General features: G+C 42.2%; 1 protein-coding gene across 1 annotated transcript in view; it reads left to right on the plus strand.

The window, feature by feature from the left end:
- The first annotated feature begins 2,065 nt into the window (after positions 1-2,065).
- Positions 2,066-15,122, plus strand: part of LOC144687724 (calcium/calmodulin-dependent protein kinase kinase 2-like) — a 121,332-nt gene continuing 108,275 nt past the window's right edge. Inside the window, exons 1-2 of the mRNA XM_078554169.1 lie at positions 2,066-2,106; positions 4,014-4,100. The gene's annotated coding sequence lies outside the window, so the exon portion shown is untranslated. The remainder of the gene's footprint in view (positions 2,107-4,013; positions 4,101-15,122) is intronic.

The following is a 15,122-nucleotide window of genomic DNA, read 5'->3' on the forward strand; positions in this document are numbered from 1 at the left end:
TTCACTTTGATCATAAGAATAAAAAAGAATATTTTTTAAATTGTGTGAAACTTGTGATGTCAATGTTCAGAGAGACTCAGGTGTACTTGTACAAGGAACACAAGTTACAATGCAGGTACAGTAAGCAAGTAGGAAAGCAAATGGCATGTTGACCTTTACTGCAAGAAGATTTGAGTACAATAATAAAGAAGTCTTGCTACAATTGAACAGGGTTTTGATGAGACCACAACTGGGATACTGTGCAATTTTGGTTTCTTTATTTAAAAGACATGCTTGCATTGGAGTCAGTACAGCAAAGATTGGTCCCTGGGCTGAGAGGATTGTTCTATGATGAAAGGCTGAGTAAATGGTCTATATTCTATGGAGTTCTTATTGAAACACTCAAGATTTGAAGGGGCTTGTCGGGGTAGGCACTAAGAGGCTGATTTCCCTGGCTGGGGAATCCAGAACGAGGGTAAACAGTTTCAGGATAAGGGGCCGATCATTTACGACTGAGATGAGGAGCAATTTCTTCATTCAAAGGGTTGTGAATCTTCGGAATTTTCTACCCCAAAGGGTTGAGGTTGCGCCGCGATCATTGAATATTTTAAATGCTGAGGTAGATTTTTGGTCTGTCAGGGAATCGAGGAATATGGGGAACAGGCAGGGAAAGTGGAGCTGAAGCCTAAGATTAGCTATGATCATATGGGATAGTGGAGCAGGCATGATGGGCCATATGGTCTTCTCCCATTCTTATTTATGTTCTTTTGATAGAATTCAAAAATGTTCAATTTCTTATCAGTTCCTATCAGATGTGGCCATGCTGAGATCAATGGAGGCTGTAAAGGGAAGGAAAGTTTTTGAAAAGTTTATTTGTTCAGCGAATATCACTTCTATAGAAAATACTATGGCGAGTGCTCTTGTTGGGCAACTCTAGTAACATCAATTAGAGGGAACTTCCATGTGGTCCTTGAATGGGAAATGGTGTCCATGACCTTGGACAGGTCTGGGAATCATTCCAAAACCACCGAACTCTGGAAAATCCCATTACAGGCCAAAACTGGAAATGTGCCTTATTTCTTCTGACTGAGCTTAACAAACTATTGGTAATTTTGTGGCGGGATTACTGAAATTCACTTCATCTTGGTCTGCCCAGAAGTGGATGGATAGTTTTCCAACTCATGATAATAAGGAATATTCCTCTTGCACATATTTTCTCCATCAGTATAAGATCACACTCTAGTCACCTTTTTCAGGCTGAACGGCCCTTGATTCTGCAGTCTTTATTCTGGCACACATCAGACTTTTGGTTCCTTTGAAAAAATATATGTACATCCATTTGCCAAAATGAGGGATGCCAACTCTGGTTATACTTATATACATCAATCAACATCAATTGAGGCTTCACTAATTCTTGTAGGATTCATTACATATTTCCAGTCTCTAATCACCCAGTCAAACAGCCTGTTTTCCCCATTTCCAATATTTTTATACTTAGTAAATGCACTTTTGTTTTATGTCCTTCGGATTTTTTCCCTGGTTGTTTACTAGACTGTCCAAGACAATCCTGGAGGAACACACAATTTTTAATTAAAACTTTTAAACGTTATAATAGCATAGACCTTCCAGCACAGAAAGAGGCCATCTGGCCCATCGTGGTTGTGCCAGCTCTGAAAGACTTATCCGTATTCGTCCATCTTATAGTCCTGCAAATTTTCTCTTTTAGAAGCATACATCCAATTGCCTTTTGAAAGTTACCATTGAATCCTCTTTCACCTTTTTTTAAATATGTTTGCAACTTTTTATTACATATTCTAAAGTACTTTCAGAATTACCCCCCCCCTCCCTATATCCTCCTCTGAATGATTGCACTAGTTCCCCTTCCCTTTTACTACTTTTGTTTCCTGTGAGACGTTACATCTTGCTCCCGATTGGTTGATGCGAATGTCAATCAGGCCGGGGGGGGGGGAACGGGGCGGTTGTGCCGGGTTGTGCGCAGCCGCGATATCGGGAGTGCGAGTGTCCGTTTACCGGACTCTCTGCTCGAGCCCCCTCAGCTTCGGGCACCAAGAGGCCGGACATGTTGCTATAGTTTCGGGGCGCGGATATGGAGTAACTGTCATGAAGGTACGTCTTTGGTATTTTCGGAGCCGTCAATGTTGCTGGGGTGGCCGGCCGTTCCTGGAACGGTGTTGCTGCCCCCCCCCCCCCCCCAATTGGGACACGAATTACCGTCGCCACTAACTGTGCGCAAATAATAATAATATTTGGCAGGAAGGCAGGACTTGGTTCAGATTTGAAGCAGGTTGTCATCAGTTTGGGGAAACCCAGCATCTCTCAAGCATCCCTTTTTTATTATTGCTGGAATAGGAAATGTAGGCGTAGAAAATGCAAGTGGGCGTTTACTGATGGTGATGGTTCCACTTTAATTTTGGAATTTATGCCACAGGACAAGTGTGAAAGTGAGGCGTGTTATTTATTGTGTTATTTAGCGGGGACAGCAGCAAAGACAGAGAGAGAGAGGGAGGGAGGGGTCCCTTTACTGTCTCTGTTCGGCCTGGGTTTATTTTTCTCCCTCTGGTTTCTTGCAGAGGCCATGAGTGTCGCGCAGGGATTTGTAACACTTGTAAAAGCTTTCCAGCCGCAATCCCTGGGGATTTTGTCAGATCTTCCCTGCCTCACCGTTCATTTTTGTTATCAAATACCAGGCTAGTTTTTGTATTGTTCAATGTCAGCATGTATGCGCGGGGTGGGTGGGGGGGAAGAGGGAAAGAATGCTTGATTTTGGAATTCGTGTGGGCGTCCAGTGATTCTTTTTTAAGACATTATATTTTGGTGAAAATGCCTGAAAATCTTAACTGTTTAATCGTTAACAACGCAGGGTAGTGAAAAGTATGAATTGCAAAATTTTGAATGTGATTTTTATAACTCCTTTGAACTGACATTTTGCTTCTCTACGTTTTAATTCTATTTGTCGACTTCCAGTCTCCATATTATACACAAATAGGTTGTGCTCTACCTGTTATTTTGGCTCTGCTTCCATTTAAAATGTTAAAGGAAAAATGCTTTTTCAATCAGTTACCAGCAGCATCCCTAGGATTTCATTAGAACAGTCAGGCAAAATTTTAGTGCAGTTGCCTTATAGGTATGCTTTACTAAGATTTTAATTGTAGTATAATGGGCTTGAATTTATTTTTACATTTTATCCACCTGTATTGTATAACACAAAATTAACCTTGTCCTCAATTTGGCAAGCATGTTTTGAGTTAAATAGTATTAGGATGAAGTAATGATGGGAGCAATTTGAGATTGAGATGAGTGACATACAAGAAACATTATACAGTATTACAGCACTTTGACTTGTGCTTTTTTTCTTATAATTGGTATCAACTGCCAATGGATTTAGATCAACAAATGCAGGATACTTTAGACAAGCTAAAACACTGATTATAATATATTTATTGGAGCTCGCTTGATGCAGATTTGGTGATGAGAGTAACGGTGAGGCTGTCAACACCACTCTCGTGGAGTAAATCGCACTGCAATTTCTGGTGTCCGCACTTGCATGGTTACACGTGAAAATTTGGAAGTTGCTGTCCATCTTGCCATGCTTCTCCACAGGTATCTTGCTGGTAGATTTAGCATTAAATAGTTGAAGGGTGTGAAGTTGCTGCACTCACTAGTTTTCCACAAAACACATCAGAAAAAATTAGAATTAGTGGATTCTTTTTTATTCTTTCATGGGGTGTGGGCGATGTTGGCAGGGCCAGCATTTGTTGCCCATCCCAAATTGCCCTTGAACTGAGTGACTTGCTAGGCCATTGCAGAGGGAAGAATCAACCACATAGTTGGACTCCGTGGGCCTGGAGTCACATGTCAGCCAGAGCTGGTAAGGAGAGCAGATTTCCTTCCCTAAAGGACATTAGTGAACCATGTGGGTTGTACACAATTGATGATAGTTATCTTGCCATCACTGAGGTTAGCTTTATATTCCGTATTTAATAATTGAATTCAATTTCCACCATCTGCCATAGTGGAATTTGAACCCATGTCCCAAGACCATTAGCCAGGACCTCTGGATTACTAGTCCAGTGACATTACCACTACGCCACCATTCAGGTGTAAGTGAATTTTTAATGGAGCCCTGAGAATTTAATTTTACAAATGTGGAGATTAATTCATTCATATCTTCAGGATTTAGTTATTGTTGGAAATGTTTTAAATTAAAAACACTGTTTCTTTGACTCCTCTCCTTGATCTCTGTACAGGAATTTGCATTGAGTTAAATGTTCTAATGTATTTAGACTGGTTAAACTGCATGTCTGAGAATGCTTCAATTTGATTGGTTGCAGAGACACACTGTTGCTATCCTTGCTCTCTCACACGGTAGATCCCATGCAGAGGGAACTTCTCTGAAAAGGATCTCTAAATACTGTAAGTTGCTGTTCAGAGACCTATGAAATGTGTCTGGGCAACTAAGTGTAATGAACAGCAAATGCTGATCATTTGCCATTGATTGAAAAATCTGGGCCATTGTATTAATGAGCACTGCTATAAAGTGATTCTCAGGTTGTTTTCCAGCATAACAATCACTGACTGCACTTCAGAGTAATTCATTGTATGTGAAGTGCTAAGGTGCCTTATGAATAATTTATCCCATCATCTTTTCCTTCATTCTTGAGATTTGACTTGCTCCTGGTCAGTCCATAGGCTTATCTTATCAACTCTTCACTTGCAAACAATGGAACATTTCTTGCCTGGGGGTATTTTGCATGTACTTCCAGTTCAGGAAGCTGTATCTTTTCTAAAGCTGTAAGCTTTTCTATCAAGCCATTCCCACAAGCCTTAACAAAAACATTCAATTGTGTGCATAACACAGCTGTAGTAGAATGTTTTTGTGCTGTTGTGTGTAAGTGAATATAAGCTTAGATATCCTTAATTGATTTCCCCAGTGATTGTTACTCTATTTTGGCTTAAATGTTTAAAATTCCTTGCCATCTTTAGAATGCATTTTTTAGGTAGACTGGGTCTGCTTTTTTTTTAACACACTTGTGTGATTTAGTTCTTTGTTAGTAAATGTTCTTGTTTTCCTCAGTGAATGTCTTGACTTTTTCTACCTTTTCTATTGTAAAACTCTGCTTTCATTAACAAAATAAAACTTTGGCTTCCACATTTGTTTGAGAATTCTAAAGAGAAACTACCTTTTTACCAGTGTACATTAGTTGATCCAGGCAAGAGAACTGCTCAATTCCTTCCCATATGCTCAAGTTTGACCTGGTTGGTTTACTGTAGAATAGAAAGATTATATGCATGGAGCTATCCAGAGTGGTATTCACCCAAGGTGGTACATTAGAAAATACAAGGAAAAAAATGTATATTTTATTAAACAAGAATTTTAACATTATATAGCAGTGATTATAATGTCAAGTAGAACATTGGGTATGCAATCCTAATACATTTTAAGGAGTAACCCTTTTACATGTCCAACTGTTAACATGGAATAAAGTAAGAGACAGCAAACTGATTAGGACTCTTGAGGCTACTGGCACAACTCTATTTACCTATGAGTAAAAAGAAGAAATGGATGCTATTCTGTTGGCTGCTTGCTCTCGTATTTAACAATTTGTAGACATTTAGGATTTATTCCATGGATTTGGGGGAGACCCATGTGGTCCCTTAAGGGAAGTAAATCTGAACCTGGGAATTATAGGCTGGTTAGTTTATTGTCAGACTAGTGGCTAGAAGTAATTTGAGATTGCTGTACAATCATTTGGAAAGAGTAGAAGCTATTCTGAAGCCAGTGTGTTTTCATCAGAAAGACCAATGCTGCTCTTTTCCAACAGGGCTTCAAATGATCGCCCCTAAATTGGCCTTTGGAAATGGAAGTCCTGTCACACCAACTTGTTTGAATTTTTTAAAGAGCTCATAAAGTTAGCAGCTGAGGGTAGCGCAACTATATTGTGTATCTTGATTTTTAAAAAAGCTTTTCATAAAGTACTGCAGAGAAAGCTGTTAAGTAAAGTTTTTCCTGTGGAATTGGCAGTCACATTTTAAGCTAGATTGAAAATTGCTTGTATTTGAGTAGGCAGAAGGTAGTTATCAATGGTCACATCTTTACATAGGGCCTGGTCGCTAGTGAAGCCCAGCAGGGATCCATATGGGGATTGTTGTTTTTCACCATCTTTCTTATTAATTTGGATAAAGACAGCAGAGGCCACAACCCTTACATTTGTCAATGGCGCAAAAGTTTATGTGGGAGTTAGGATTATGGACAAAATAGATGACAGACTAATGAATGCAGTGAAATGCATTTGGCTCACAGCAATTCTAGGCATGTATATCATACAGGATTACTAGTTTAAGACTGCAGAGCAGGATAAGGACCTGGGAGTCGCAATTTATGGACTATTAAAGGCCCGTGACGATTGTTCTGAGTTGTAGGTAAATTAAGTACCATGTTATAATGTGTGGCTCTAGACAGTTAAATACAAGATGAGTAACACAATAATTAACCTATACCTATTGATATGGCTGAATCTAGAATATAGTGCCAGTTTTGGTCTTATCACTTGGGGGATATTGAAACCCTTGCAAATGTTCAAAGGGTTACCAGAAATAATGTTTAGTCTTTGGGCTCCTTGTTATTGGGTAACCTCAAAGAAAGGAGGCACTTTTCAATAAAGAAGCACAGCTTTTCAGAGGAAATGATGAGCTGATCAAAGAGAATTAACATTGACTTGTGAAGGGTAGGCTATGTCTAGCGAGTTCAATTTTTTGTGACCATGAACACGGTGAACAAGGGGCTGTAAGTATGGACTGCCACATGGCATTTGATAAGATTCCGTGGAAATTAACAAAACTAAGAGTGCATGTTATTGGAGGTAACTTTGTGGTGTCGATTAGTAATTGGTTGGGAAGTAGGAAACTGAAAGTAAGTATAATGGGAAATGTTCCTTGATTGGCCGTGTTCCCTGATTGGCCGGGTGTGATAAGTGGAGTTCCCCAGGAATCTGTACTGGGGTTTCAGCTTTTCACCATATAATATGAATGACTTGGATGAAGGAATAGAAAGTTGCATATGCAGTTGACACCAATTTAGGATGTACAGTAAGTCATGTAAGTGGAAGCAGGAAGTTAGTGATGTAGATAGATTAAATGGGCAAAATTGTGACAGATGTAGTTCAAATGAGAAGTGAGGTAATTCATTTTGAACCCAATAAAGACAATTTGGAATGTTTTCTTAATGTGAGAGACCAGGAGCTGTAGAAGATCAAAGGGATTTGTGTGTCCAGACACACTAATCGTTAAAAGGTATTGCCTGGTTCATTTCTCAAACGTGTTTGGATTCATTTCTCAAACGCGTTACAACCAGGTGAGGAGGAGTCGGCTGGCTCCCCCTTTATTCAGCCCCCTCTGGCCACAAGAAAAGTTTTTAAAAATGCCTTTTCCCCATAGATGCGTTTTCAATCCAAATGTATTTACTTCTTACTAAGGAGCCAATCAAACCCAAGTTTTCTTGAGTCAAAGAAAGAGTAGTTTATTAGTTACTAAAACCCAAGAAAAGTAATAAAAGATGTGATCTCTTTCACACACACACATACACGAGAAGTAAGAAAATTAGAGTCCAAAAATAAAAGTTATAAAAATATACAAGTAATTGCATGTCTGTGAGGCAGAGATTGTGGAACGTTGCAGCTGTTAGGTGGTTTCTGGTAGGAGCCTGGAGTTGAATTTGTTCAGGTCTGCACTGTCTCTGAAGCCAGTGTGTTTTCATCAGAGAGACCAATCCTGCTCTTTTCCAACAGGGCTTCAAATGATAATCATGTTTCTTTTCTTCCTGCTTGTCTCCTCTCACCTTGGCAGAGCCAGTTTTTAAACTAATTTCTGTATATTCCTGGAAGGGAGTTCAATTAGTGTGTCTTGCATCTATTGTAGTAATCTCAGTTTTTTGATCTTTCATTTCAGAAACCCTTTGACACATTTTTGAGATATAAATCAACAGGAGATGGGGTTGTTTCATCCTCCACAGGGAATTTTGAGTGTTTGTTGGGGTGTAACTAACTGGGTAGCAGTTCCCATTTTCTTCACAGAATTACAGTGGATTAAAAGTCCAGGACTTTGTATTTTTAATGCCTTCCTTTCAAGGGTCTCTGTTTAAGGTGGACCTTGACACCCCCCTCCCCAAAACCAGGTGTGAAATTCCATGTAACAGGTCTGCAGTGCAATTTGTATAGACTTTCCAGAGAAGTGGTCAGCTTTACAGTATCAGCCATCAGGTGACTTGTGGCAGGCATCTTTTGGTCAGTTTTTTTTTAAAGACAGGTTCATTTTAAACAAAGATAAAAACAAAAAGCTAAAAGCTACTGCGGATGCTGGAAATCCAAAACAAAACAAAAACAGAATTACCTGGAAAAACTCAGCAAGTCTGGCAGCATCGGCGGAGAAGAAATCAGTCAATGTTTCGAGCCCTCATGGCCCTTCGGCAGAACTGCAGCATAGTTTCAACAAGGGAGAAATATAAATTGGTTTAAGGTGGGTGGGGTGGCGGGGTGGGGGGGGAAAGAGACACATTGAGGGTGTGGTGTGAGCAGATAATAATCAAAAGATGTCACAGACAAAAGGGTCAAAGAGGTGTTGAAGGTGGTGGTCTTTGTCTGAGAAAAGTGCTAATTAAGAATGGAACAGGATATTCAAAGTACAGCTCTAGTGGGGGTGGGGTGGAAAGACTAAAGGTTTTAGTTTTAGATTTAAAAATAATGGAAATAGGTGGGGAAAGAAGAATCTATATAAATTATTGAAAAAAAAAGCGGGTGGGGGGGGGAAAAGAAACGGGGTGGGGATGGGGGGAGGGGGAGTTTAAGATCTAAAGTTGTTGAATTCAATATTCAGCCCAGAGGGCTGTAAAGTGCCTAGTCGGAAGATGAGGTGCTGTTCCTCCAGTTTGCGTTGGGCTTCACTGGAACAATGCAGCAAGCCAAGGACAGACATGTTGGCAAGAGAACAGGGTGGAGTGTTAAAATGGCAAGCGACAGGGAGGTTTGGGTCTTTCTTGCGGACAGACCGCAGGTGTTCCGCAAAACGGTCGCCCGGTTTGCGTTTGGTCTCTCCAATGTAGAGGAGACCGCATTGGGAGCAACAAATGCAGTAGACTAAGTTAGGGGAAATGCAAGTGAAATGCTGCTTCACTTGAAAGGAGTGTTTGGGCCCTTGGACGGTGAGGAGAGAGGAAGTGAAGGGGCAGGTGTTGCGTTTCCTCCTACCTCTCCCTGGACCATGACCCCACCACAGAACATCAAGCCATTGTTTCCAGGACTGTCACTGACCTCATCTGCTCTGGAGATCTTCCTCCCACAGCTTCCAACTTGATAGTCGCCCAACCTCGGACGGCCCGCTTCTACCTCCTACCCAAAATCCACAAACAGAACTGTCCTGGCAGACCGATCGTGTCAGCCTGTTCCTGCCCCACGGAACTCATTTCTCGTTATCTTGACTCCCTTCTCTCTCCCCTTGTCCAGTCCCTTCCCACCTACATCCGTGATTCCTCTGACACCTTACGTCACATCAACAATTTCCAGTTCCCTGGCCCCAACCGCTTCCTCTTCACCATGGATATCCAATCCCTCTACACCTCCATCCCCCACCAGGATGGTCTGAGGGCTCTTAGCTTCTTCCTTGAACAGAGGCCCCAACAATCCCCATCCACCACTACTCTCCTCCGTCTGGCTAAACTTGTTCTCACACTGAACAATTTCTCCTTTAACTCCTCTCACTTCCTCCAAATAAAAGGTGTGGCTATGGGTACCCGCATGGGCCCCAGCTATGCCTGTCTCTTTATGGGGTATGTGGAACATTCCTTGTTCCAGTCCTACTCCGGCCCCCTCCCACAACTCTTTCTCCGGTACATCGATGATTACTTCGGTGCTGCTTCATGCTCTCGTCGGGACCTGGAAAAATTTATTAATTTTGCTTCCAATCTCCACCCTTCCATCATCTTCACATGGTCCATCTCTGACACTTCTCTTCCCTTCCTTGACCTCTCTGTCTCAATTTCTGATGATAGACTGTCCACCAATATCCATTACAAGCCTACCGACTCCCACAGCTACCTCGACTACAGCTCCTCACACCCCGCTTCCTGTAAAGACTCCATCCCATTCTCTCAGTTCCTTCGCCTCCGTCGCATCTGTTCTGATGACGCTACCTTCAAAAACTGCTCCTCTGACATGTCCTCCTTTTTCCTTAACCGAGGTTTTCCATCCACGATGGTTGACAGGGCCCTCAACCGTGTCCGGCCCATATCCCGCGCATCCTCCCTCACGCCTTCTCCTCCTTCCCAGAAACATGATAGGGTCCCCCTTGTCCTCACTTATCACCCCACCAGCCTCCGCATTCAAAGGATCATCCTCCGCCATTTCCGCCAACTCCAGCATGATGCCACCACCAAACACATCTTCCCTTCACCCCCCTTGACGGCATTCCGTAGGGATCGTTCCCTCCGGGACACCCTGGTCCACTCCTCCATCACCCCCTACTCCTCAACCCCCACTTATGGCACCTCCCCATGCCCACGCAGAAGATGCAACACCTGCCCCTTCACTTCCTCTCTCCTCACCGTCCAAGGGCCCAAACACTCCTTTCAAGTGAAGCAGCATTTCACTTGCATTTCCCCTAACTTAGTCTACTGCATTTGTTGCTCCCAATGCGGTCTCCTCTACATTGGAGAGACCAAACGCAAACCGGGCGACCGTTTTGCGGAACACCTGCGGTCTGTCCGCAAGAAAGACCCAAACCTCCCTGTCGCTTGCCATTTTAACACTCCACCCTGTTCTCTTGCCAACATGTCTGTCCTTGGCTTGCTGCATTGTTCCAGTGAAGCCCAACGCAAACTGGAGGAACAGCACCTCATCTTCCGACTAGGCACTTTACAGCCCTCTGGGCTGAATATTGAATTCAACAACTTTAGATCTTAAACTCCCCCTCCCCCCATCCCCACCCCGTTTCTTTTCCCCCCCCCCCACCCGCTTTTTTTTTCAATAATTTATATAGATTCTTCTTTCCCCACCTATTTCCATTATTTTTAAATCTAAAACTAAAACCTTTAGTCTTTCCACCCCACCCCCACTAGAGCTGTACTTTGAATATCCTGTTCCATTCTTAATTAGCACTTTTCTCAGACAAAGACCACCACCTTCAACACCTCTTTGACCCTTTTGTCTGTGACATCTTTTGATTATTATCTGCTCACACCACACCCTCAATGTGTCTCTTTCCCCCGCCACCCCACCCACCTTAAACCAATTTATATTTCTCCCTTGTTGAAACTATGCTGCAGTTCTGCCGAAGGGCCATGAGGGCTCGAAACGTTGACTGATTTCTTCTCCGCCGATGCTGCCAGACTTGCTGAGTTTTTCCAGGTAATTCTGTTTTTGTTTCATTTTAAACAATATCTGTGGTTAGCTGGTGAAGTTGTAGGTAGCTGTCAATTTTTTGTCATCGTGACAAATGTTCGTATTAATATTAATAAATTGTTCATTTAGTTATTAATCTCACAGGAGTAGAGGTGGAACATTTAGACAGAGGATGATAATTGTAATGATGGAATAGATTTTGCCTCATTAATATGAAATGGGTAAAAGGAAGTTTTTTTTTTATTATTACATCTTCTGCACAGCATAAATCACAATGCTAGTTTATGGGATTGTTTTGTTAAAGGAATGGAGACAACTGATTTTTGGGTGTGCATGATCTGAAAACTTTAGCAGGGCTCTAGTTTGTACCTGATACCTGCTTCACAGTGAACTATAATGGGAACGCATTTCAGAAGAACATTGGAAGAGTGATTGTCATTTGTTATGCCCAGCCTAAAGCAGGCTCCTCTAGGCAAGACTCCACTTCTTATTTCAATTCAGTTCAAAGGTTGTCTGGGATAATGTGCCTAGGTGAACAATAGACTTGTTGTCTTCTGTAATATACTAGCTCTTGTTGCTTTAGAAGATGATTAATATCAATGATGCCAGACAATCCTGCAGCATACTAAGGTTTATGCACAGATGGTCATTCATAGAAGCAATAAAAGCCAGTTGTTGACACCAGTTCAAATAACACCAGCTTTGACCTAGTTCAAATGCTAAACAGACAAGCCAATTAGTTGAGTTCCTTTGAAAGGCTTGCTTTGCATCGGCTTCACATAAATAACAGACAAACATTTTTGGGAAGGGATCCCTTCCCAAAAGCTTTGTTGTAAAATATTTGAACGTATTTGGCAGGTTCCTGAGACCTGATGGCCTACATACTCGGGTTTAAAAGAGGTAGCTACAGAGATTGTGAATGCATTGGTTTTGATCCTAAAGGCTCCCCTTTATCCATGTTGCTTGTTACTTCCTCAAAGAACTCTAATAAATTAGTCAAACACGATTTCCCTTTCACAAAACAATGTGCACTCTGCCTGATTGCAATGCGATTATTTAAGTGCCCTGCTATAACCTCCTCAATAGATTCCAGCATTTTCCCTATGACAGATGTTAAGCTAACTGGCCTGTAGTTTCCTACATTCTGCTTCCCTCCTATCTTGAATAAAGGAGTTACACTCGCTATTTTCCAATCTGACAAGACCGTTCCAGAATCAATGGAGTTTTGGAAAATTCTGGGATAATTGGCATCCACTACTTTAAAACCTTTAGGATGAAGTCCTTCAGGACATGGGGACTTGTCAGCTTTTAGCTCTAATAGTTTTCTCAGTACTCTTTCCCTGGTGATTTTAATTGTTTCAAGTTCCTTCCTCCCTCCCTCTTCACCTCTTGATGCACACCTATTTCTGGGATGTTATTTGTCTCCTCTACAGTTAAGACAGATGCAAAATATCTGTTCAATTCACCCTCTATTTCCTTTTCTTCCATTATTAATTCCCCAGACACACTCTAGAGGACCAACGTTCACTTTACTTTTTTCCTTTTTAAATATCTGTAGAAACTCTTACTATGTGTTTTTATATATCTACCTAACTTTCTGTCATACTCTAATTTCTCTCTTATTTTTTAGCCATTTTTTGCTGCTTTTTAATATTCTGTTCAACCTTCTAACCTGCCACTAATCCTTACGGAATCGTATGCTTTTTCTTTCAATTTGATACTAACTTTAACCTCCTTAGTTGGCCATGCATGGTACTTCTCCCCCTAATCTTTTTTTTCTCATTGGTATGTATATTTGCTGAATGTTATGAAATATCTCCTTAAATGTCTGCCATTGCATTTCTACTGACTTACCCCTTACCTTATTTCCCAGTTCACTTTAGCCAGCCCAGTCTTCATTTTAAAAAAAATATATACTTTATTCATAAAATATCTGGAAGAACATTGCAAAACATTTCTAAATCACCATCACAAAAAGTGCAATCAGATTCAACTTTTACACATGGATCACGAGGTGCTTCAATGCAATAATTAATGTTACAATCATTTCAATATGGTCATTACAGACAGTCAGACAACTCCAATACCATTGCACTATCAGCATACACCGTGAAGCACTCTGAGGTGCTTCAATACGATTATAATACAATTATTATTCAATGCATACATTCATTGTGAGCCGTACAGCCCGAGGGGTCTATACCTTTCCCAGCCCCTTGGTGCACTATGGCAAGAAGGTCTTAGACAGCGACCTTTCCCCATTGCGCACTTGTGGCGGCTGCCCCAAGCTTTAGTGCATCCCTCAGCACGTAGTCCTGGACCTTAGAATGTGCCAGTCTGCAACACTCGGTCGGGGACAACACTTTGCACTGGAAGATCAACAAGTTTCGGACAGACCAAAGAGCGCCTTTCACCGAGTTGATGATCCTCCAGCTGCAGTTGATGTTTGTCTCGGTGTGCATCCCTGGGAACAGCCCGTAGAGCACAGAGTCCTGTGTCACCACGCTGCTCAGGATGAACCTCAACAGAAACCACTGCATCTCTCTCCAGACCTTCTTTTCAAAGGCAAAATCCACAAAGAGGTGAACAACGGTCTCGTCCCTACCACAGTCACCTCGAGGGCAACGTGCAGAGGGGGTGAGACTCCTGGCGTGTTGGAAGGATCTGACTGGGAGGGCTTTTCTCACCACCAGCCAAGCTGCACCTTGGTGCTTGTTGGAAAGATCTGGCGAAGAGGCATTCTGCCAAATGATTGAAAATCTGCTCAGGAAACCATCCGACAGGATCCACCATCTCCTTTTCCTGCAGGGCCTCTAAGACGTTATGTACCGACCACTGCCTGATGAACTTGTGGTCAAAGGTGTTTGCATAAATTTTTCCACGAAGGACAGGTGGTACGGCACGGTCCAACTGCTTGGAGTGTTCCGCATCAGCGTGGCCAGACCCATCCTTCGCAACATCAGGGACAGGTAGAACCTCAGCACGTAGTGACACTTGGTGTTTGCATACAGCTTGATGCAGCCGCGCACAAAGGTGGCCATCAGGATGAGGGCAATTTTGGGCACATTTTTTCCCCCTTTATCTAGAGACTTGTACATTGCGTCCCTGCGAACACGATTCATTTTCAACCTCCAGATAAAGCGAAAGATGGCTCCGGTGATCGCCAACAAGCAGGAGTGTAGAATGGGCCAGACCTGCGCTACGTACAGCAACAGCGAGAGTGCCTCACACCTGATGACCAGGTTCTTACCTGCAATGGAGAGGGAGCATCGCTCCCACATGCCCAGTTTTCTTTCAGCCCAGTCTTCGTACCTTCAGCATTGCCCTTATTTAAGTTCAAAGCACTAGTCTTAAACCCATCCTTTTCTTAGAACTGAATGCGAAATTCAATCATGTTATGGTCACTGCTCCCTAGGGGTGCCTTTAATATGAGGTTATTAATTAACGCTGTCACATTGCACATTGAGATCTAAGATAGCCTGCTCTCTGGTTGGCTCCAGCATGTGCTGCTCTAAGAACTTGTCCTGAAAAAGCAACATGGACTCATCTTCCGGGCTACCTTTGCCAATCTGATTTGCCTAATCTGATTCACCCAATTTATATGTAGATTAAAAGCACCATGATTATCACCTTTCTCGACAGCCCCCATTATTCCTTCCTGTATACTCCATCTCACCGTGTGGTTACTGTTAGGGGGATGTATAAACTACTCCCACAAGTGACTTCCTACCTTTT

This window comes from Cetorhinus maximus, chromosome 12 (genome assembly GCF_964194155.1).
Source record: "Cetorhinus maximus chromosome 12, sCetMax3.hap1.1, whole genome shotgun sequence".
NCBI classification, from domain to species: domain Eukaryota; kingdom Metazoa; phylum Chordata; class Chondrichthyes; order Lamniformes; family Cetorhinidae; genus Cetorhinus; species Cetorhinus maximus.